The 21,642-nt window shown below is 42.9% G+C and overlaps 1 long non-coding RNA gene across 8 annotated transcripts in view; it reads left to right on the forward strand.

Moving 5' to 3' along the window:
* Positions 1–21,642, forward strand: part of LOC116586893 — a 131,627-nt gene that overhangs the window by 40,872 nt on the left and 69,113 nt on the right. The gene's annotated exons all lie outside the window — the stretch shown is intronic.

Consider the following 21,642-nt stretch of genomic DNA (forward strand, 5'->3'; position numbering starts at 1 on the left):
TATAATATGCTACTATTTATGCTTTTTAAGTAAGTAGGTATTTGCTTATATAAATAGAACCTCTCTGGAAGATACGTGGCTGAACACCCCGGAACACCGGCTGCCTCCTGTGATGATATCAGTACTTGGGAGGCAGGGGCTGGAGGGACACTGACTTTTTACCGTAAAACAGGTTTGTGCTTTTTATTCCTACAGCGTGTGTAAGGTACAAATGCACAAGAAGTTTTAAAATGTAAAAGACTTCCACTCCACGGAGATTTGTATTTTCTAGAATGGGTGGAGTCAGGAATACCTTTCTTTAAAATCATATATCCATTTTCTTAGAATGATAGAAAAATGTCTAAAAAAGTAAGTGTCAGAAAACAGAAGGGAACGACATCCCTTGGGTCCTTTTTATTACTCTAAAAACCTCTACAGACATTTTGGTATGTACTTAAAGAACATGCTTTAATAATGCTGTTTACACTCAGCTTTTTTGACCTGCACTTTACAAGTTGGTGGCCCTAGAGAGGAACATGTACTCTTTTTTTTTTTTTTTCTTAAAGACTTTTTTATTTATTTGAGGGAGAGAGAGAGAGAGAGAAAGCGAACAAGCAGGGGGAGGGGCAGAAGGGGGAGACTTGCTGCTGAACAGGGAGCCTGTGGTGCTCCCTCCCGGGACCCCTGGATCATGACCTGAGCTGAAGACAGACAGACACTCAACCAACTGAGCCACTCAGACACTGGAACATGTACTCTTTTAGATATTTTAATGTCCTCTGACTCATAAAATATTGAGAGCTGTTTTCATCAGTGCTATTCTGAGGGGTAAGTCAAGAATAGAGCACACTGCCTGTGGCAGGAAATAGGTAAGATATTAAGGATTTGGCTTTAAAATACTTGAAACAGCCAAGGCAAAACTGAGCAGGTACAGAGGTTTTTCATATAACCCCCACCCCATATAGGCATAGCATCCCCCATTGCCAGTACCCCCACCGAAGTGTTACATTTGTTGCAATTAATGACTCTACATTGACATGATGACCCACAGTGTCCATTAGGGTTTGGTGGTGTGCATTGTGTGGATTTGGAAAAATGTATAAGGGCATGTACTCACTATTGTAGTATCATACAGAGTAGCTTCACCACCATAATAATCTTCTGTGCTCTACCTGTTCATCCCTCCCTCCTCTGACCATGCTCTAAAAATTGCTATAAGAAATGAAGCCCAGGGTGCATGGGTGGCTCAGTGGAATAAGCCTCTGCTTGATCTCAGGGTCCTGGGTTCAAGTCCCACATCAGGCTCTCTGCTTATCAGGGAGCCTGCTTCCTCCTCTCTCTCTCTCTTTCTTTGCCTGTCTCTCTGCCTACTTGTGATCTCTCTCTGTCAAATAAATAAATAAAATCTTTTTAATTTTTTTTAATTAAAAAAGAAAAGAAAGCCTATTTAAAGAACTTAAACTGAAAACCTAAAAACTAAAACTGCTCTAAAAAATAAACTTAGGGGGTGCCTGGGTGCCTCAGTGGATTGAGCCGCTGCCTTCGGCTCAGGTCATGATCTCAAGGTCCTGGGATCGAGTCCCACATCGGCCTCTCTGCTCAGCAGGGAGCCTGCTTCCCTCTCTCTCTCTCTTTCTCTGCCTGCCTCTCTACCTACTTGTGATCTCTCTGTCAGATAAATAAATAAAATCTTTAAAAAAATAAATAAATAAAACTTTTAAAAAACCTGCAAAGATACTATTCGGGTGGGCAGAGAAAAATGTATCTAGTAATCTTACAGTTTATCGCCTCCAGGAACCTTGAAAATAGGCAAGGAGGACCAGGTGTGAGAGGTGTTTCCACGTGGGATTGTGTGTATGACTTGCTGTGGTTAGAATCGAACATCAGCATTTCTGATGCAACACCCAAGACCTCTCTCGTTTTCCCAAAACTGCTCTTTGATCCTGCCCACCCCTGAACTGCCCTCCATCTCATCAACTACCTCGACCCTTTCTCCCTTTGGAGAATCTGCCAGGCTTCCAAACTGGTCTTTCTGCCCCACTTCTTGCCTTACTGTCCTTCCTCCCTGGGTTGTTTATGTTTTTGTTTTCCCTATAAACCCAGTATAATACTTCAAATGCATTTTCTCTTCCTTGTGATTTTCCTAATAACATTTTCTTTTCTTTTCTCTCTAGTTTACCTTATTATAAGAATACAGTATACTACATATAACATGTAAAATGTGTGTTCATCACTGTTCATGTTATGGGTAAAACTTCCAGTCAATAGAGGGCTATTCATAGTTAAGTTTTAGGAGAGTCAAAAGTTATACTTGGATGTTTGACCATGTAGGGTGTGGGTACCCCTAAGCTGCCACGGTCAAAGGTCAACAGTACTCAGTCCCTGCTGGCCTCTTCCCCACCTCTTCTCTTGATCCTATGATCCAGCCACACTGTCTGCCCTTGAAGACAAGCGTATTTCTTCCTTGTTCCCATTGTACTAGAGACCCTCTTGTTTTGAAAGTTCCACTCTCAGAATGTCTCAAGGTTGCCCTTTTTGTACCATTCAGGCTTCAGATCAAATGTCATCTCTTCAGGCAGGCCTTTCCTGACCATCCAGCGAAGTCGCCCACCTGTCACTCCATTACAGTACTCTCTTTTCTCTTCTTCACCATGACCAGTATGGAAAGCCATCTTACTCATGACTTTACATTCCATTTGGGCAAGGCAGACAATGGCAGTCTGAGGTCAGAAACTTAGGCCTCGCTGTTGCGTCCCTGCACCCAAGACAGTACCTGGAAAGTGATAGGTAAAAAGACGTCACACTGCTATAGATTTTGTACTTCTTATTTCACTTGGTCCTTGATGCCATTTGGCCATCCTTCCGTGTACTTCGATCAGCTTCTGCAGTTTCTCCAAAGGGGATGCTATAGATGTCTTCCACTCCTCTGGCCTTCCCTTGTGGCCTGATCTCACTCTCCCAATGAACTGACTTCCCTGAGGCCTTGTACATTCACACCCAGACATTGCAGAGGAAAAGAAGCTTCCTCTACCCTTTTATCCCTGGCCTGTGATTCCCTTGTCCCCTCCCTCCTCCTCTGGACTTTCATCCAGCCACTTACCCCTTCCTGGGTATTCTCCAGTCTTTCAGTATCCACACTCCATCAGCCTAAGGTCAAGTATGTCCCATCTTCTTAGAACAAGACTTCCTAGATCTGCTGTCACCTTCAAGCTAGTGACTCTCATCCCCTTCCAGCCCCACTCCTTGGATCTGTAGCCCAGATTCGGTGGTCACTCTCCACCCTGCTGCAGAATAACTTTTGCCCTACTGCCAACTCCACCTGGGTTAGGTCGAAGTCAGCCTCATTGTTAAGTCTATACTTCATCTTCCTGCACCTTCAGCATTTGACCTAAGCTTCTCATCAGGAAAGAACGTGAACTGTTTTATTCCTAGCTCCCTTGAGAGGGCTAGCAGAGTTTTATTTTATTCCATGAATTCTCAGTGGGGACGATCACCCACAAGGGGACAAAAATTGGTCCTTATAGAGAAAAAAATGCATGTAATTTAAGATTATGTAAAATCTTAACTATCAGATAATGGTTTGTGGCCCTCCAAAGGGCCACAGTATACAAACAGACATGTATACACTCACAACACAAACAGACATGTCGTGTATCTGTGGTATTAAAATTTCACAGGGGACAGGGAGGAGCATTAGGTAAAAAAGGTCTCAAAAGACTTCTTGGAGTGAGCAGCACAGTGCAATAATAAAACAAGTGGGAAGAACTGCTCTAGTTGGCCTCATGACTTGCTCTCCTGGACCCTCATGGACAGGGGCTTATTTGGGGATTTCAGTAACAATTAGCCTTGGAGTCTGAGAAGCTTCCCTAGGAGGAGTGATCTCTCAGGGATGAGATGGGCCACAGAGTGGGGCAGATGAAGCTTTAGGCAGGGAAGGTAAGGAGGCGAGGGACTTGGAGTGTTCCCTGTCCTGGAATGGCATGTTGCAGGGCCTGGAGCCAAAACTGTGTGATTGCAGGACGCAGAGGACTTGGTGTGGCTGCTGTGTAGATTACAAAGTACGAAGTGGGGACATGAGGCTGAGAGGTGAGCAGGAGCCTGCTTGTGGAGAGCCTCGTGTGTCATTTTTGTTGGGACAACAGAACATTGTCAAAGCTGTCTCAATTTTTACCGGTTGCTCTAGGAATGAACCAGAATCCTATTTTAAAGTTAATACTATTTTTTTATCTCTTCAAAATCAAGATTTTTGCTGAAGATTTTTGTTCTATGTTTCCAAATTAAAGTGTAGGTTCTATTCTGGAATATTGGAGTTACCTTTATGAAGACCCAAGTCAGTGCCTTTTTTACTTTTTACTTTTCTGTTAAGACCCACAAAAAGAAATTTGGTTAGTCTCCCCATAGAGTGTGCAAACCTATGCACATTCTAGGCACGAAACACTTAGCTTTACTACATGTGATCCACTCTGATGGTCTCTAGTCAATTCCACTGAGCTTAACAGTGAGCCTTGCAACTCACTAAGTTTATTTCACAACCCCCAAATCAGTCACAACCCACAGTCTGGAAAACAGTTAACGTTTTACGTTATTAAGCAAGGTCATGTACCATCTTTGTGGGGTGAATTACTTTTCTGCAGAGAGATTGTAATGGTCCAAACTGGTTTCCCTTCTGTGCCGGTGGTAAGACATTGAGTAATGCAGGAAGTGAGAAGTGCAACAAGACCAAACAGCACAGCTTCGGTCAAACATGATGAGGTTAAGGTAGACAAGAATGGAGCATAGATTTAGCAGCAAGGGTGTCTTTGATTTAACTAAGGGGAGAATCAGAGGCAAGGCAGGGGCAGAAGTTAAACTGCAGCTGGTTGAGGAGTGAATATCACATACAGACTACAATTTTGAGGAGCCAGGTGGGTGGGGATGGAAAGAATTCCCTAGAGCCTGACATAAGGTCTGAAAGGTTTGTTTGGTTTTAATTAGATGCTTTTAAGAAAATTGACTGTTAGTCTGATGGAAAGGAGAGAACTGGTTAGCAAGTGTTTCTGAGGGGGGCACAGCTGATAGTGCTGAGAACTGGATGGCCCATATCCTGTTTTAAACATTTTTTTTTTTCAATCAAGAAATGGGCAGAGGGCATGAACTGACATTTCTGCAAAGAAGACATCCAGATGGCCAACAGACACATGAAAAAGTGCTCCACACCACTCAGCATCAGGGAAATACAAATCAAAACCACAATGAAATACCACCTCACCCCAGTCAGAATGGCTAAAATTAACAAGTCAGGAAATGACAGATGCTGGCGAGGATGCGGAGAAAGGGGAACCCTCCTACACTGTTGGTGGGAATGCAAGCTGGTGCAACCACTCTGGAAAACAGCATGGAGGTTCCTCAAAGTGTTGAAAATAGAGCTACACTATGACCCAGCAATTGCACTACTGGGTATTTACTCTAAAGATACAAACGTAGTGATCCAAAGGGGCACATGCACCCGAATGTTTATAACAGCAATGTCCACAATAGCCAAACTATGGGAAAAGCCTAGATATCCATCAACAGATGAATAGATAGAGAAGATGTGAGGGGGGTGTGTGTGTGTGTGTGTGTGAATAATGGAATACTATGCAGCCATCAAAAGAAATGAAATCTGGCCATTTGCTTGTAATAATGTGGATCGAACTAGAGGGTATCATGCTGAGCGAAATAAGTCAATCAGAGAAAGACAATTTTCATATGATCTCCCTGATATAAGGAATTTGAGAGGCAACATGGGGGGTGGTTAGAGGGTAGGAAAGAGAAAATGAAACAAGATGGGATTGGGAGGGAGACAAACCATAAGAGACTTTTAATCTCACAAAACAAACTGAGGGTTGCTGGGGGGAGGGGGGTTGGGAGAAGTGGGATGGGGTTATGGACATTGGGGAGGGTGTGTGCTATGGGGAGTGCTGTGAAGTGTGTAAGCCTGACGATTCACAGACCTGTACCCCTGGGGCTAATAATACATTATATGTTAATAAAAATATTAAAAAATAAATAAAACATTTTAAAATTTTATTTATTTATTTGAGAGAGAGAATGAGTGAGAGAGCACAGAAGCAGAGTCCCCATTGAGCGGGTCACTCGATGTGGGGCTTGGTCCCAGGACCCTGGGATCATGACTCAACCGAATGAGCCACCCAGGCATCCCTAAACATTTCTTTTAAAGAATTTTCCTTCTGTCATCCTGAAGACATAAATTACGTCTTGTTCCACATTACAGCCTAGAGTCTACTAGGCTTTGGGGGAATTAAGAAAGGGACTATACGCATGCTTTGCGTAAACAAGAGTCAAGGGCCTCTGCTACCCAGAGAGACATTCGTAAAATGACAACAGACTGTAGCAGCATCTAGAAGGAGGTACAGTGACAGCCAAGTTGCAATATGCATCCTTGCCCACAGGGACCCCAAGATATTTAAAGGGAGATTTGATTAAACCTTACTGCAATCCGTAGGGTAGAGTCAGCTCTGCAATGTTAGCCTTATGACTATTAAGAATTATACTAGATAGGAGCAGTAATAAGCACAAATACATTTGAACAGGGTTTGAGAGGCTGGAGAACAGTCTTCCTAAGACACTGATTGGATCACGGGGTCCTTCCTTTGATCAAGTACCCGGGTGGTTTTAGGCTCTCTCATATGAAAACTATTGCTGTTACATAAATGTAAATTTAGACAGAATTGTCTAATTCCACATTTATAGAATTTCCTCCATCAAATATTCCAAACTCTTAAGTCTGGGGTTCAAGACCTCCACCAATAGGGCAAAAATTTTAAAAAGAGAATGTTGCTCTGCAAGGTCCCTATCTTCCGACTAACTTCTCTGCTGTCCTCCAAACACTCCTTCTGCTTCATCTCTGGCCCCCACCCCATCCCATGCTATTTCTTTTAACTTAGACATTATAATAATATAATAATGGAATGCTGAATAATGACCCTCCAAAATATGCCCATGTCATACTCCCTGGAATCTGTAAATGTTCCCTTATTTGGTAAAGATGTTATAGATGTGATTAAGTTAAGGGTGTTGATATGAGGAGATTACCCTAGGGCCCAAATGCCACCACAGGTGCCTTTATAAGAGAGAGGCAGAGAGAGATTTCACACACACACACACACACGTGCGTGCGCCCATACACATGCAGGAAGGCGGAGCGCAGAGAAAATGGAGCAGAGAGACATTGCAGATGCTGGTCTTGTAGTGTTGGGGTCACTAGTCAAGGAATCCCAGCAGCCACTAGACACTGGAAGAAGTAAGGAATGGATTCTCCCCTGGAGCCTCCGGAGGGAGGCAGCTCTGCCATTGGACTACTGGCCTCCAGGACTGGGGGAAGATAAACACCTATTGGTAAACTAGGCAGTTTGTGGTAATTTGCTGCAGCAGTCACAGGAAACTATACAGATGCCCTCAACTTCATCTTACCGCTGATGCTCTGATGGTCTTTCTTTAAGGGTCAATACTCCTTCTCCCTAGAGAGTGCCCATGTATCTTCAGCTGAAAATGATTGTCCTGTACTTGCTGGGGATGAGGTTTACCTGGAACCTTAGTTCTAAACTCCTGGGTCTAATTTTACACATTATTAAGCTAGGTACTATGCTTAATAATAGGGATATAGAGCAGGTGTTCAAGAACTAGTGAAGGAGAAAAGCTTTGAAAGATTCTGCTCATTCAGTTGTGCTCTTGACCCTTCAGGTCCCCAAGCCTGAAGAGACCACCTATGTCTTCCAATGAGGATGTTGCCATCCTAGAATCAGGTTCATATGGCTCTGCTCAGGAATGGGCATGTTAGGGGCAGGAGTTCAGATCTAGAACGAACTCCCACTATGTTTACTCTGCCTTTGCCAAGTCCTTCTTGCTGGGTTCACCAAGGCGCCCACTCTCAGGTCCATCCCTGCTCCTGCTCCTGAACCCACTGTAACGAAGGCAGATGACGCATCAACAACCTCACCCCACTGCTACAGTGAAGCCAACTTCCCTAGACCCTGTGGCATAGCCACACAACTGGGTATCTCTCTGCCCTCTTGAATCTTTAGCTAGATTCCAAATCATAACCCTTCCTACTCTTAGAGTTAGCCCAATTTGTCAAGCAGAACATTGGCCAAGATGTTCTCCTCTCGTTGCTATCTTCCTGACAGCTTCCACAGTCCTTCTTAAGGCCTGCATCCTGTCCTGAATCTTAACCCATGGCTGGGGCCAAGGTACTCCTCTAGAGCCCATCTGTTCTTTCTGTGGGTCCAGATCCTAATTTCTATGTCCTCCACCTGCTAGCCAGGATCCTGCCAGACTGTCTGCCTTCTGAGTTAACACAACACCTGGGATCATGACCTGACATGGAATGAGGGTCTGTAACCATCGCTGAAGCAGCTACGCCCTTGGACTTAGTGGAACCTTCAGTGTAGCCAGTGAGAGCAGACAGATAGGCTACCCACCCCACCTCATGCTTCTTTTCCTGACATTGATTTTTTTTTGAGCACCAGTGGACCTTGATCTTGAAACAAGTATCTGTACTTGGACCCATCTCATCTCTTACAGATCTACTATTCATGGTGATTAAGAATATGGAACAAGGGTGTATCCTTTGGCATGTTACTTCTCCTGAGTATATTGCAATTTCTTCATCTTTACTATGGGTATAATAACAAAACATTCATTCCAGAGATGTTGGAAAGATTGGATTTGATTCTGGCCATAAAGCATTTTCCCCATAAGGCATTGTGCTAAGTGATCAATAAATAGAAATGATTTTAACTGCCTCTCTAGATCCGTAAGCCTGGACACTTGGAAAGTTATTTGTTGTCTATCAAAAACTTCAATCTTTTTTCTCTGCTAATCTTTAGAATCCTCATGAAATAACATACAAATCCAGTTTTCTAGAGTGATACAGCTTACTGATATCCAGATGGTATTTAAATAAAATATAAACTCTTGGATACAGAAGAATGCTTTTGAGTGTCACTGAGTGTTTGGTGCAAGATTTTACCTCCAAAATAAGACATATACCTTCAAAATGGCCCATATTAACATCCCCATTTAAAAAGATGGTTTCTAAGATACCAGAAGTTCCTTTCAGTTGCAAGGCAAAAAAAAAAGGGGGGGGGGTAGGCATGACATATTAAGTTTCATATCAAGTTTCAGACTTGAAATCAGCAGAGATCTTCTCAGGATCTGTACTGAGCTGTAAAACTAAATACAGATGTGATGTGACTTGGTGGTCTGAAACTGAAGCCAGGAGGGGTTTCATATTTTTATGTGATAACTGCCCTCTGGTGGGAGTGACTAGAATTACACTGATAAGAGATTAGTACTTGGGGCACCTGGGTGGCTCAGTGGGTTAAAGCCTCTGCCTTGGGCTCAGGTCATGATCCCAGGGTCCTGGAATCGAGCCCCACATCGGGCTCTCTGCTCAACGGGGAGCCTGCTTCCCCCTCTCTCTCTGCCTGCCTCTCCATCTACTTGTGATCTCTGTCAAATGAATAAAATCTTTATAAAAAAAAAAGAGAGAGAGAGATTAGTATCTGAAATTCTAAATGAGCAATTCTTATTCCTCTTGTTTTTTGACTTTATGTTCCAAATAAAAGTCCTCATACACTAAGCCCATTTCATAATTTGGTCAAAACTTTGCAGCTTTTAGGTCATTCTTATTGGGAGGGCAGTGCAGGATGAAGATTGGGAAATTTTTGAAGAATAAATGTTTAACCCTTGCTTTCCAGTTAAAAACTACCAAGTTCTGGGGTGCCTGGGTGGCTCAATTCGTTAAGCATTTGCTCAGGTCATGATCTGGTCCTGGGATCAAGCCCCGCCTTGGGATCTCTGCTCAGCAGGGAGCCTGCTTCCCCCTCTCTCTCTGCCTGCCTCTCTGCCTGCTTGTGATCTCTCTCTCTGTCAAATAAATAAATAAGGGGTGCCTGGGTGGCTCAGCATGTTGAGCCTCTGCCTTCCGCTCAGGTCATTATCCCAGGGTCCTGGGATCGAGCCCCACATCAGGTTCTCTGCTCTGCAGGGAGCCTGTTTCTCCCCCCCCCCCCCACCGCCTGCCTCTCTGCCTACTTGTGATCTCTGTCTGTCAAGTAAATAAATAAATAAACTTTTTAAAAAATTATTAAAAAAAAAATAAAATACATTTTTAAAAAAAAGAAAACTACCAAGTGTAAACTATGCTGGTTCTACATAAATATACCTAAAGAGGCATCATAGTAACGTGAGTAAAGGAAGGAACAGTTTTTAGAGACATAAAGACCTATATTGAATCCTCACTCTGCTCTTTATTTTCTGCTTGTTCCAGAGCAAGTCACAACCTTTCTTTTTTCTTTCTTTTTTTTTTAATTGTGTTATGTTAGTCACCATACAACACATTATTAGTTTATGATGTATTGTTCCAAGATTCATTGTGTACGTATAACACCCCATGCTCCATGCACTACGTGCCCTTCTTAATACCCTTCACCAACCTCACCCATCTTCCCACCCCCACTCCTCTAAAATCCTCAGTTGGTTCCTCAGAGTCCACAGTCTTCTATGGTTCATCTCTCCCTCTGATTCCCCCCCGCTTCACTTTGCCTTTCCTTCTCCTAATGTCCTCCATGTTATTCCTTATGTTCCACAAGTAAGTGAAACCATATGATAATTGATCTTCTCTGCTAAGTCATGACAATTTCTAAGATTTAATTTTTTCTTAGCCAGGAAAATGGGAAGAATACCTATACCTTTTAAGGTTATTTTGAGGATTAGAAGAGATACCATTTAGAATAGAACCCAGCACATAAGAAGTGTTTGCTAAATGTTAGATGTTATTACTGGTAACACACAGGAGGAATGAAGCTCTTTGAGGGGAAAGCTGACCCACTTCACTCAGTAGCAGCTATTTTGCAAAGAACAGCATGTAGCATTTCTTTAAACATTAATCAAGGTCTTGGCAAATATAAGATGTTACTGGGTAACTCTACAAGTCACTAATTCTGTACAGACAAGGTTCAAACCAAGCCAGACCCCAGGAGGAATGTACTAAAGCTTCCCTATCACACCAGGACTGTCTTTATCAACTATGATCAAATGATTTTTTCCCCTTTTCCACAATTTGCTTTTAAGCCCTTTGGTGGTATTAACATTACTTTTTAGTTGCTGAGCTACTAAGCTTGAGAAACTCGAGGCTGCTTTTTTAACCTGAGGGTAATTCCCAAGAAATATTTACTGTAGCTTGCTCACAAATGGTTCTTGGGGGTTTGTGAGTGATTTCTTCCACAACATAATTTAACTGAAAAGCCAGATAAGGATGCCAAGTTAAATAAAATGCAGGATTGGAGATAGGAAGGCGGAAAGTAGCATGAAGGACCAGCAGTCAGGGGCAGAGATAAAACCCAGGATCCTAACTAGCTTTGTAACCCCAGGCAGATCATTATAGCCTCCATGAACCTCATTTTCAGCTGGGGAAAAAAAAATGGACTGGACTGAATATATAAGGTCTCTTTTAAGTTTAAGAAAAAGGCGGGGAGAAGAAAGGAAAAAGCAAAGACTTAGGTATTGTACTGGTTATATACAGTCTGCCCGAATGCTTTCCAAAACATGATAATTTTCCTCCTTGTGCACACCCATTTCTCAACCCCAGCAACTCCTTTCCTGTCCATTTCACGGTACCATCTAGGGTTGCCTTATCTGCAGCACTGAAGGCTGGCAAAGGAGCAGGTGCCTCAAAAGCACGTGTCGTATCTGAGGCCCCTGCCATCAGATAGGAGTTGATAAATAGGTGTCTTTCCTCATAATATTGTGAAAGAGATTCCCATGTTTCTACACTATTCCCCTATACTCTTGGAAGACCTGCCTTGCATGTCCCCTTCTCTGAATGCCTAATCCAATGGCACTCATGACTGCACAACTACCATGTGGTCTTATCCCCAGTCCAGGTGACTGGACCCAGGGTGGACCATTGACCAGAGCTGAGCCAACTGTGTTCTCTTGGGGGTATGGAATTGAGATTCTGAGACATTAGGACCTTCTTGACCCTTGGACTGAAGTGTGCACAGAGTTGAAGTGGCCATTTCCTTCATGAGAGGGCCAAGGCAGAGAAGGTCCATCTGTGTGTCTGCCTCACTCTTTTTTCTCAGAAGGAAATAGCAGAAATGAGAATGTACACAGCCTCAGAGAATAGTTGCTTTGAGTTAGGAATGTTATAGAAACCAAAGCTATTTCCCAAGCTACTTTGTATACTGTGCTCTGTGAAACATTTGTATCATTTGGATAAAATTGTCTTTAGTTCTAGAGCTAGTATGAGTAGGTTTCTGTTAGCCTTTAAAAAGCAAATACTTACTGGCAAAAGAGCTTTGAGAAATTTATTCTGGGGCTCAAGACCCCAATGAGTCCATGACTTGAAGGACTAACCCTAATAGAGAGTACTTCAGACAAAATATAAGCTATTAGAGATGTATTTGGGGGCATAAGGATCTTCTTGGGGTCCCTGAAATTTGTAAGCAACTTCCTGGGCCATCTTCCTGGCCTTGGTGGGAATTCTAGAGGAACATTCTTGGCTAAGCTGTCTATGTCGTTTGCAAAGCAGAGAGTATAACGAAGATCTTAGATCTCGTAGATGGAAAAAATAATTCAAACTCAAGGTGATATGCATTAGCTTATTGATCACAGAAAGAATTAGAGAGACCACTAAGAAACTGAGTATGTGGATTGTGTCCACATGTGTGGAACCCCTGCTTAGTCCTTTAATGGTAATAACCACTGGGGATTAATAAAAATTTGTATTAGAAATTTACCACCTACAAGAACTTGTCAGTAATAATCAAAGGGCAGGACAAACCCCAGTGGTTTGTATTAGCATGCGAGAGATACATTCAGACAGGAGTCCTCACGGTGGACTCTGCTGATGATGCTTTTTTCTTAAGTCCCAAAGCAAAATGCACCATCTCATGGTAAATTCATGGGCTTCATAGACTGAAGGATACAAAATCAACAGACCTCTCTCCTTAAGAGCAGTGTCATGTCAGCACTTTAGCACAGGGTAAACTCTCAAGTGTTCATTTCTTCTACAAAACATTAACTACCGCGCTGCCACCGCGAAGCATTGCAACAATCTAGCCATCTCTTAAGCATCTCCTTGTGATAACATCTTGGTCTTGCAGCATGTGCTTTTATGAACTGCATTACATTCATTTCTCACAGCACTGTACAGTACTTCTCCAACTCCTGAAAGATGTAGACTTTTATATTCTACTACCTCAAGACTATACCCCCAAAACCTGTCTTTACACATCCATCACCTGAATCTCCTCCTTCCTACCCTTCCTGCAAACACACACATCCCACTTGACCTTTACCCACTGAACTGTTTCCCCAGATTTCAAAACACTGTTCCTAATTCAGGTCACTGCATTAGGTGTGTCAGCCAGGTTCCCAGCAGGAAATAGTTCATCTGCAAACTGAGTAATTTTAGGAGAGTTCAAAAAATGGACTACTACAGAGGTGGCAGAACTGGGGAGAAGCGCAAAGATCATGAGATGCCCCTAGGACGGGCAAGAGCAGGAAGTTATTATAAGCATTAGGTCTGGAGAAGCCAAGGAGAGGAGGTAGCTGCTGGAACCGAGAGTGAGAGCTTTTGACAGGTCCAGCAGACAGGAGGGAGGCCCTTACTACAGACACATGGGCAGACTACTGTGACCTGAGAGGGGAGGAGCTGGGAGAAGACCTACCTAACCTCACCCCCAAACCCACCACATTGCCTCGCATTGACCATGCCTCTCAGGAAGCCAGAGGCGAGGGGCCCATTGATGTAATCCATGTGGTCAGTGTCCCTGAGCACAGAGCAGGGGAGGGTGGCTCTGGAGGGCAATGAAGGAGAGCTAGCAGGTGTTCATGGTGATGAGGTTTCACCGTCTACCAAAATGCCCAGCAATAATAAGTCAACCACACACTCAAGTTGGGACCCATGTGTTCCCAGGAAGCCGACCCTGACGTGGCATCAGTGTGCAGGAGATACATTCAGGGTCAGCACCTGTGGTTCAAGACCTCTGAACATCAGCACCCACGGGAGAGAAAGGCCTGAAATCTGTCTTGTTCCTTTGTCACAGTGGCCCAAGGTCTCAAGCAGAGAAGCTTCAGCTTTGATTCCCAGTGGAGGAGTATATTTACCTTGGCCCTTTCTTATCAGTTTATGAATGTGTACATTCTCCATACTTGCCAGCGCAAGTGGACTAGAGTATGAATAGCATGTATGATATCAACCCCTGGAAGGCAAAAAATGATTCTTTTGGGGTGGGGGAGGGTGAAAAAGTCTTAGATATTACTATGGTATGTGGCCCTTCAAAGGGCCATATCACACAAACAGAGGTACAGTGTATCTGACATAGTAAAACTCCATGAAGTGGGGAATGTGAAGAACAGAATTAGGGGGAAATATAGCATAAAAGGCACACACCACCCCTGGAAAGTTCCAGTATAACTGCAAAGCCTCTGCAGTGACCCAGCAGACATAAGCAACATTTCCAACCCCAGCCTCCAGCATCATCTGCAGGACTTCTAGGGACCTAAGTAATAAAGCTTTCCTCTGTTTTACTCTCTTGAATAAGATCATATATCACCAAGCCAGAACCCACAACTCTGTGGCCAATGTGAAGAGGCTAAAACTGGCCAAACCTATCACATGATTCCATTAATTCATGAATTCTTGCTCTGTGACACAGACATCTGATACTTTCCATGACCCAAACTTGAAATAAGCCATTACTCAAAGAGCCCATCTTTTTTTTTTTTAAGATTTTATTTATTTATTTGACAGACAGAGATCACAAGTAGGCAGAGAGGCAGGCAGAGAGAGAGGAAAGGAAGCAGGCTCACTGCTGAGCAGAGAGCCCGATGGGGGACTTGATCCCAGGACACTGGTATCATGACCTGAGCCGAAGGCAGAGGCTTTAACCTCCTGAGCCACCCAGGCGCCCATCTTTAATGGAGTAACAGTATTAAGAGATCTGGGTCTGGGGCTACGGGTGCTCACCGTTTCCAGGCCATTTCTATAGTCTGTGCTGGAATGAATATACATAAACTAGTTTTAGAACATTTTCATCATCCTAAAAGAAAACCTTGTACCCATCAACAATCACTCCCCATCCCCCAACTATTACTCTAGATACATTTTTATTTCAGTTTTGCACTGTTTAGATTTGTTGAATGTGGCATGCAAGAACACAGCCTAGTTTTAGGAGGCGTTTCTTCCTGGGAAAACTCTGGAGTGCCATAAAAGAGATCACAACACTCTCATTCCTACCCAGGGTCATTTTCACTCTCTGCTCTACCCTACCTTCCAGAAGAAAGTTCTCTTTTGGAATAAGAGACAAGCAGGAGGTAAACCTAGCCCACCACCCCTGGGTTCCCTGCCACACCGGTGGGCCCTCAGGAGCCATTTAACACATGAAACCGTGCCCCTGGCCACAGCTCGTAGAACCAGAATTGGACATCCTACCCAGCTAGGCCAGAGCCCTTCCTTGATAATTCAGAGAATCTGAGGGAAGTAGATTTTCACAGAGAAGAGATAAGATAGAAGGGAAGGGGATTTTTGTCAGTTTTCTAGCACTCACACTGGATCCATTTGTGGTGGACAGAATTCTTAAATGGTTCCTAAAATTGCTGTCCCTGGTGTCTACCTGTTTAACCCCTTCCTCCTTGAGAAGGACTCATGAATATGAAATGTCTCTCCTGTGATTTTTTTGTTGCTGTTGTTGTTGTTATATAGCAAAAGGCATTGTACAGATGTAATTAAGGCCCTTAATCAGTTTATTTTGAGTTAAAATGGACATTATTTCTGGTGGGCCTGGCTTAATTGGGTGAAAAAGCCTTAAAAACAGCAGGGAAATGCTCCTGCTGGCTCACAGAAGACAGCAAACATCACACAGTGAACTTCCCATAGAGAGAGGTTGCCTCTAGGAGCTGAGACTTCAGTCCTACAACTATAAAGAACTGAATTCTGCCAATAAACAGCCACGTGGGGATGGAGGAAGGCCCTGAGCTTTGAGTGACAGCCCCAGCTGACTTATTGATTGTAGCCCATGAGCCCCAGCTCATCTGAAACCAGAATCTTGACCCACAGAAACTGTGAGAGTATTAACTTGTGTTGTTCAGGCCATCAAGGTTGTGGCAGTTCGTAACACAACAATAGATAACTAATACACCACTAGTATATTACTGGGTTTAAAAAAACAAAACAAAACATAGTTTGGCACTTTGAGAAATCATGACTTTCTACTTGAGTTAATTAACAATGGTTAATTTTATTTCAACCAGAGAGTCCTAATATCCATCCTTCTAGTTCCTTACTTAGGGTTCTCCAGAGAAACAGAACCACAGATTATCTACCTATGTACTATTTATAGTTTCTATGTTTATGATTGAAGCAATTAAGCAAAAAAGTCAAAGATAATTTTCTGTAAGATTATTATCTCAAAGTAACATATTTGAAGAGAAGTATGCTTTCTTCTAATGAGGTTACAAAAAGGAAAAAATAGGTTATTTTTCAAAAATATGCTTCATCATGCCTTTTGGCACCAACTGGATAAAGTAATGAACATGTTCCTCTATTTGGTGACCTCCAACTTTCAAATTTTAACCAGCTTTACAAGGACAATACCTTGTGGAGGAAATTCCCAGCCCCTCATCTTCTTAACCACAGCAGTGAGCCCCAGAGGCCATTTTGTAAAAGATGAGCCCGCCCTCCTAGGCCCAAACCCTCCCTTGGTAATTTGGGGGGCAGATACCTATAGGCCCTCCCACAAGTAAACTCTCTACTAAATGCTCACAACAAGGGAACTTTGATTTCTTGGTGACCATGGCAGCCATGGAAGTATACTGTTCACTTCTCAAGAAAGGCCTGGAATCAGGAAGGGCAAGAACAGTCCACTGACAGCCTCCAGTGGCTAACACCTGCAGAATCAAACTTTTGAGCCCAGGCCAGCCTGGTTCCAGGTCACCCCTACTTAATGACTGTGCACTAGAGGGCACTGACACCTGGACACTTCTGCCAACACAGAATACCTCTAACAGATAATCTTCCCTCTGGAGCTCCCCTCAGGTCTATATCGTGGTCTGAGGCTCTTCCTGCCTGATCCTGATTCCTCCCCACTCTCCTGTCAGGTCTGCATCCTGGTGTGAAAACTTCCCCAGCCCAGTCTACCTTCCTCTTCCTTTTCTCTTTCACAGGACTTAAATATCAACAAACCTCTTATGCTCCTAACTCCATCTCAAGGTCCCCATCGCAGAGGACCCAGCTAATTCAGTGGCCATAGTCTTAGGATTGAAGAGAAGAGGAAACCAATCTGTTTGTAAATAAAAAGAGAGGAAGCTGAGTACTGTTAGCTTCCCAATACCTGTTTCCACTTCCTTCCAGAGATCTGAATGCCTTTTTCATCCATGATTTCCATGGGACACTATTAATAAATTGAGTTAGGTTTTTACTTTTTTGTCATAAGGATAACTAACTGATGTGTTTTTTACATCCTTTTCAAAAAAGAAAGGAGAGGGATACCTGGGTAGCTCAGTTGGTTGGGCGTCTGCCTTCGGCTCAGGTCATGATCCCAGGGTCCTTGAGTCGAGTCCCGCATCCCACTCCTTGCTCAGGGGGGAGTCTGCTTCTCCCTCTGCCTGCCGGCTCCCTCTACTTGTGCTCCCTCTCTTTCTGACAAATAAATAAATAAAACTTTTTTTTTAAGGGGGGGAGAGTTAGGGTCACAAAACCACCACCCTAATTATACCCCTTACATAGCTTTATTAATATTCACCCCCAGCCCACCTACCATCCATATCATCAGTCTGAAACAGATGGAAAATCACCAAGAAAATTCCTCCAAAATAGAGTGGAAGAAGGGAGATGGGGAAGGAGATCATTAACACTAATTGTGATAATCATCTTATACTATGGAATAAAGGGGCATTTTCAGCTAACTTAATCAAAAAGAAAAAAACATAAATGTGTAACTGAAGCAATTAAAAATAAGCTATTTTAAGAAATGAATTTGCTGGTTCTGCAGGCAGCAGAGGGGATAAGATACAGAATGTATTTCTATGTTCAGTGACCTTTAATATTTAAATATATTTTAGCAGCATACATTAATTCAGTACCTACTATGTACCAGGTCTGGAAAAAGCATTGGTTACACAAAGATGAAAGACTGATCCCTTAAAAGCTCAGAAGCATGCAGGAGCAAATAAATGAAAAAGAAGTCTGGAGATAAACCCTCAGAAGGAAATTTCCTTTACTTAGGTTGTATTCTTATTAGTAAAGAAAGGCAGGGGCAAGAGAAGTTTTCCAAAGAAGTTACTGAAGCATTGGAGCAATAATAAAATACATCATTTTTTAAAATGGGAATTCTTTGAAAATCAGGCACATTTTGAAATGAGTAAGAGGAATAACATACCAAATGTAACTACAAAGATATACCAAGAGAAGAATGAAAGATCCCACACCAATGTCAACAGGAAATTGCCTTGAGCCTATGCTGTCTGAATTCCTCCTGAGAGGTTTACATGGGCTGCACCACTGGTGAGAAGTCCCCTAGAAACTAAGCCCTCCATGGACAATTTCATATCAGTTTTCTCCAATCTTACAGATGGAGACCACAGTCTAGCCACCATGGTCTACCTTCCTCAACTCTATTTAAATTCCATCTCAATTTCTTTGGACGGTAGTAGTCATTTACCAAGATGGCTCCCAAAAATCCTTGGTTCCACACAGTTGGTTGTATTCTGCCACATTAAATAGAGCTGACCTGTGCAACTAATAGGATATTGCAGAAATGACAATGTGTGATTTCTGAGGTTGGTTACAAGAGACATTGAGGCTTTCACCTTACTCTCTCTCTCTCTAATTATTCCCTGTGAGGGAATCAAGTCACCATCATCGCACACTGTGAGGAACTGAGGACTCTTTCCAACAACCAGCACCACGTGAAGGGACCATTTTGCAGAAGGATCCTCCCGCCCCACTGAAGTCTTTAGATGACTGAGCCCTGGCAACATTTGAACTGCAATCTCATGGGAGAACCTGAGAGAACCTGGGAGAACCTAGTCTGCTTCCTTCTGGGCGGTGTAGAGAAACCTGGAAACCTGGAAATGGGATTCTCTTAAAGCAGCGAATCTCACTTTGCTGCAGAGTGGCCTTGACTGAGGTAGTTAGGTTCTCTTCTTCCAGGTGGCTGGGATGAACTGCACTCGGCTCTGCCTGTCACTTCTCTTCAGTCATTTAAGAGTCCTTCTGTGACCCTCTTACACTGTCGATGGGCATGCAAGCTGATGAAGCCACTCTGGAAAACAGAATGGAGTTTCCTCCAAAAATTAAAAATCAAGCTCCCCTACAACCCAACAATTGCACTACTAGGTATTTATCCAAAGGATACAAATATAGTGATCCAAAGGGGCACCTGCACCCCAATGTTTATAGCAGCAATGTCTATAATAGCCAAACTATGGAAATAGCCCAGGTGTCCATCAACAGATAAATGGATAAAGAAGAGGTGGTATATGTATATACAATAGAATATTACTCAGCCATCAAAAAAGAATGAAATCTTGCCATTTGCAATGGCATTGATAGAACTAGAGGGTATTATGTTAAGCAAAATAAGTCAGTCAGGGAAAGACAAATACCATATGATTGCACTCATGTGTGGAATTTAAGAAACAAAACAGATGAACATAGGGGAGGGGCAGGAAAAATAAAATGAGAGGAAAACAGAGAGGGAGGCAAACCCTAAGAGACTCTTACCTGTAGGAAACAAATTGAGAATTGCTGGAGGGGAGGTGGGGGGATGGGGTAACTGCGTGCTGGGCATTAAGAAGGACACTAGAAGTAATGAGAACTGGGTGATATAGATAACTGATGAATCACTGAATTCTATCTCTGAAAACAATAAAGCAGCCTATGTTAATTAAATTGAATTTAAATTAAAAAAAATTTTAAAGTAAATGTACAGGAGGAGAAAAAGAGTCCCTCTGTGGACTTTCCATTTACCTACTGTGGCTTTCTAATCTTCTTGAGGCAAACATGGATAGAAAAATGCTTTGTGTGATCTCACAACTAAAAGAATAGACCTTTCCAGTATTGTATGAAGAATGACTTCTAAAAATATTTGTGTTACAATATACTCGGTGGATAGAAAGAAAGAAGGAGTAAGGATCATACAAAGCTAAACAACCCAGACTCCTGTAATTTTTAATTGCTATGAAACAAATTGTTCTAACACCTACAGGTCTAAAACCATAAACACTTACTGTCCTAGTTTCTGTGGGTCAAAAATTCAGTAGTGGCTTAGCTGAGTGTTTCCTCCCAAGGTGGCATGATGGAGGTTGCGGAGTGAATGGGATCACATTATTATTGTTCAAATAAATCCACCACCTCTCCTCTCACATCCTGTATGTCGTGAGAGGGAATTCTTTGTTCTGAGAGGGCCGGACAAAGCCTGCATCGTCTGCCCCTGACTACCTCTCCAAGACCATCTACTTAAAATGTACCAGATTTAGGCACCTGGGTGGTTCAGTGGGTTAAGCCTCTGCCTTCGGCTCAGGTCATGATCTCAGGGTCCTGGGATCGAGTCCCGCTTTGGGCTCTCTGTTCAGTGGGGAGCCTGCTTCTTCCCCTCTCTCTGCCTGCCTCTCTGCCTACTTGTGACCTCTCTCTTTCTCTCTCAAATAAATAAATAAAACCTTAGAAAAAAATTAAATTAAATTAAAAATAAAATGTACCAGATTCATATACTTTGCCTCAGCAACAATAACATCTAATGGCTTATAGCCCTCAGAATGCCCCCAGCACAGTTCTTAGGAATTGATAACATCTCATTTAATCCTCACTCAAATCCTATGAAGCTATATTACTATTATCCCAACTGGGGAGGATGAAGTTGGAGATTAGTTTTCAATATATGAGGGGTGTAAACATTCAGTCCATTGCACTAAGATCCTCATTTGAAAACTGCAGTAACCTCACGTAGTTTAATATAAGTAATATACCTCATTGGGCTTTATAGAAGCAGATGATGAGACAGATTCTGGGGTGCAAGATATTTGCTGGGGGTCAGTGCCTATGAAAAGTGATGAAGCAAGATTGGATGGAGGGAGAAGTCAAACAGCAAGGCAGAGCTGACAAAGCCTGGGCCAGTCTGCTCAGCAGCTCTCGCACAAGCATGTGTTGTCAGAGTTAGACAAGACAATGGTCCCTTATACACACTTTGCCCAGCCACCAGATGATTTGCTCACGGAAGGGCAAGGAGGCTTTTCTCAGCTGAGGTAGATTCTGAAGAAGCAGACAGGTGAAGACGGTCTGTTGTACTATTCCCCGTTCCTTGGCAGCAAGTCCTATCTTGAAGGGAGATCTGGGTGATGCTGTTCCATGTCCATCGTATATGACATTTTAAAAATTATGTTCTGGAGCACCAGCCTTCTGCAAGGTGTCCCGGCAGTATCCCAAAGTTATTTGTCCATGGTGTACCCATTCATCCTCCCCGACTGGGGAAGCCAGGCTACATTCATGAGCACATCAAAGTCCCTGAGAGGTAATCTTGCAGTAACCAAACCTGTTTGACATTGACTCATTGAGTCACTCGTTTAGCCATAGAATACTTTTGGGGAAACTAATGACAATTCTTGAAACACCAA

The sequence above is a fragment of the Mustela erminea genome, chromosome 3 (assembly GCF_009829155.1).
Source record: "Mustela erminea isolate mMusErm1 chromosome 3, mMusErm1.Pri, whole genome shotgun sequence".
NCBI classification, from domain to species: Eukaryota; Metazoa; Chordata; class Mammalia; order Carnivora; family Mustelidae; genus Mustela; species Mustela erminea.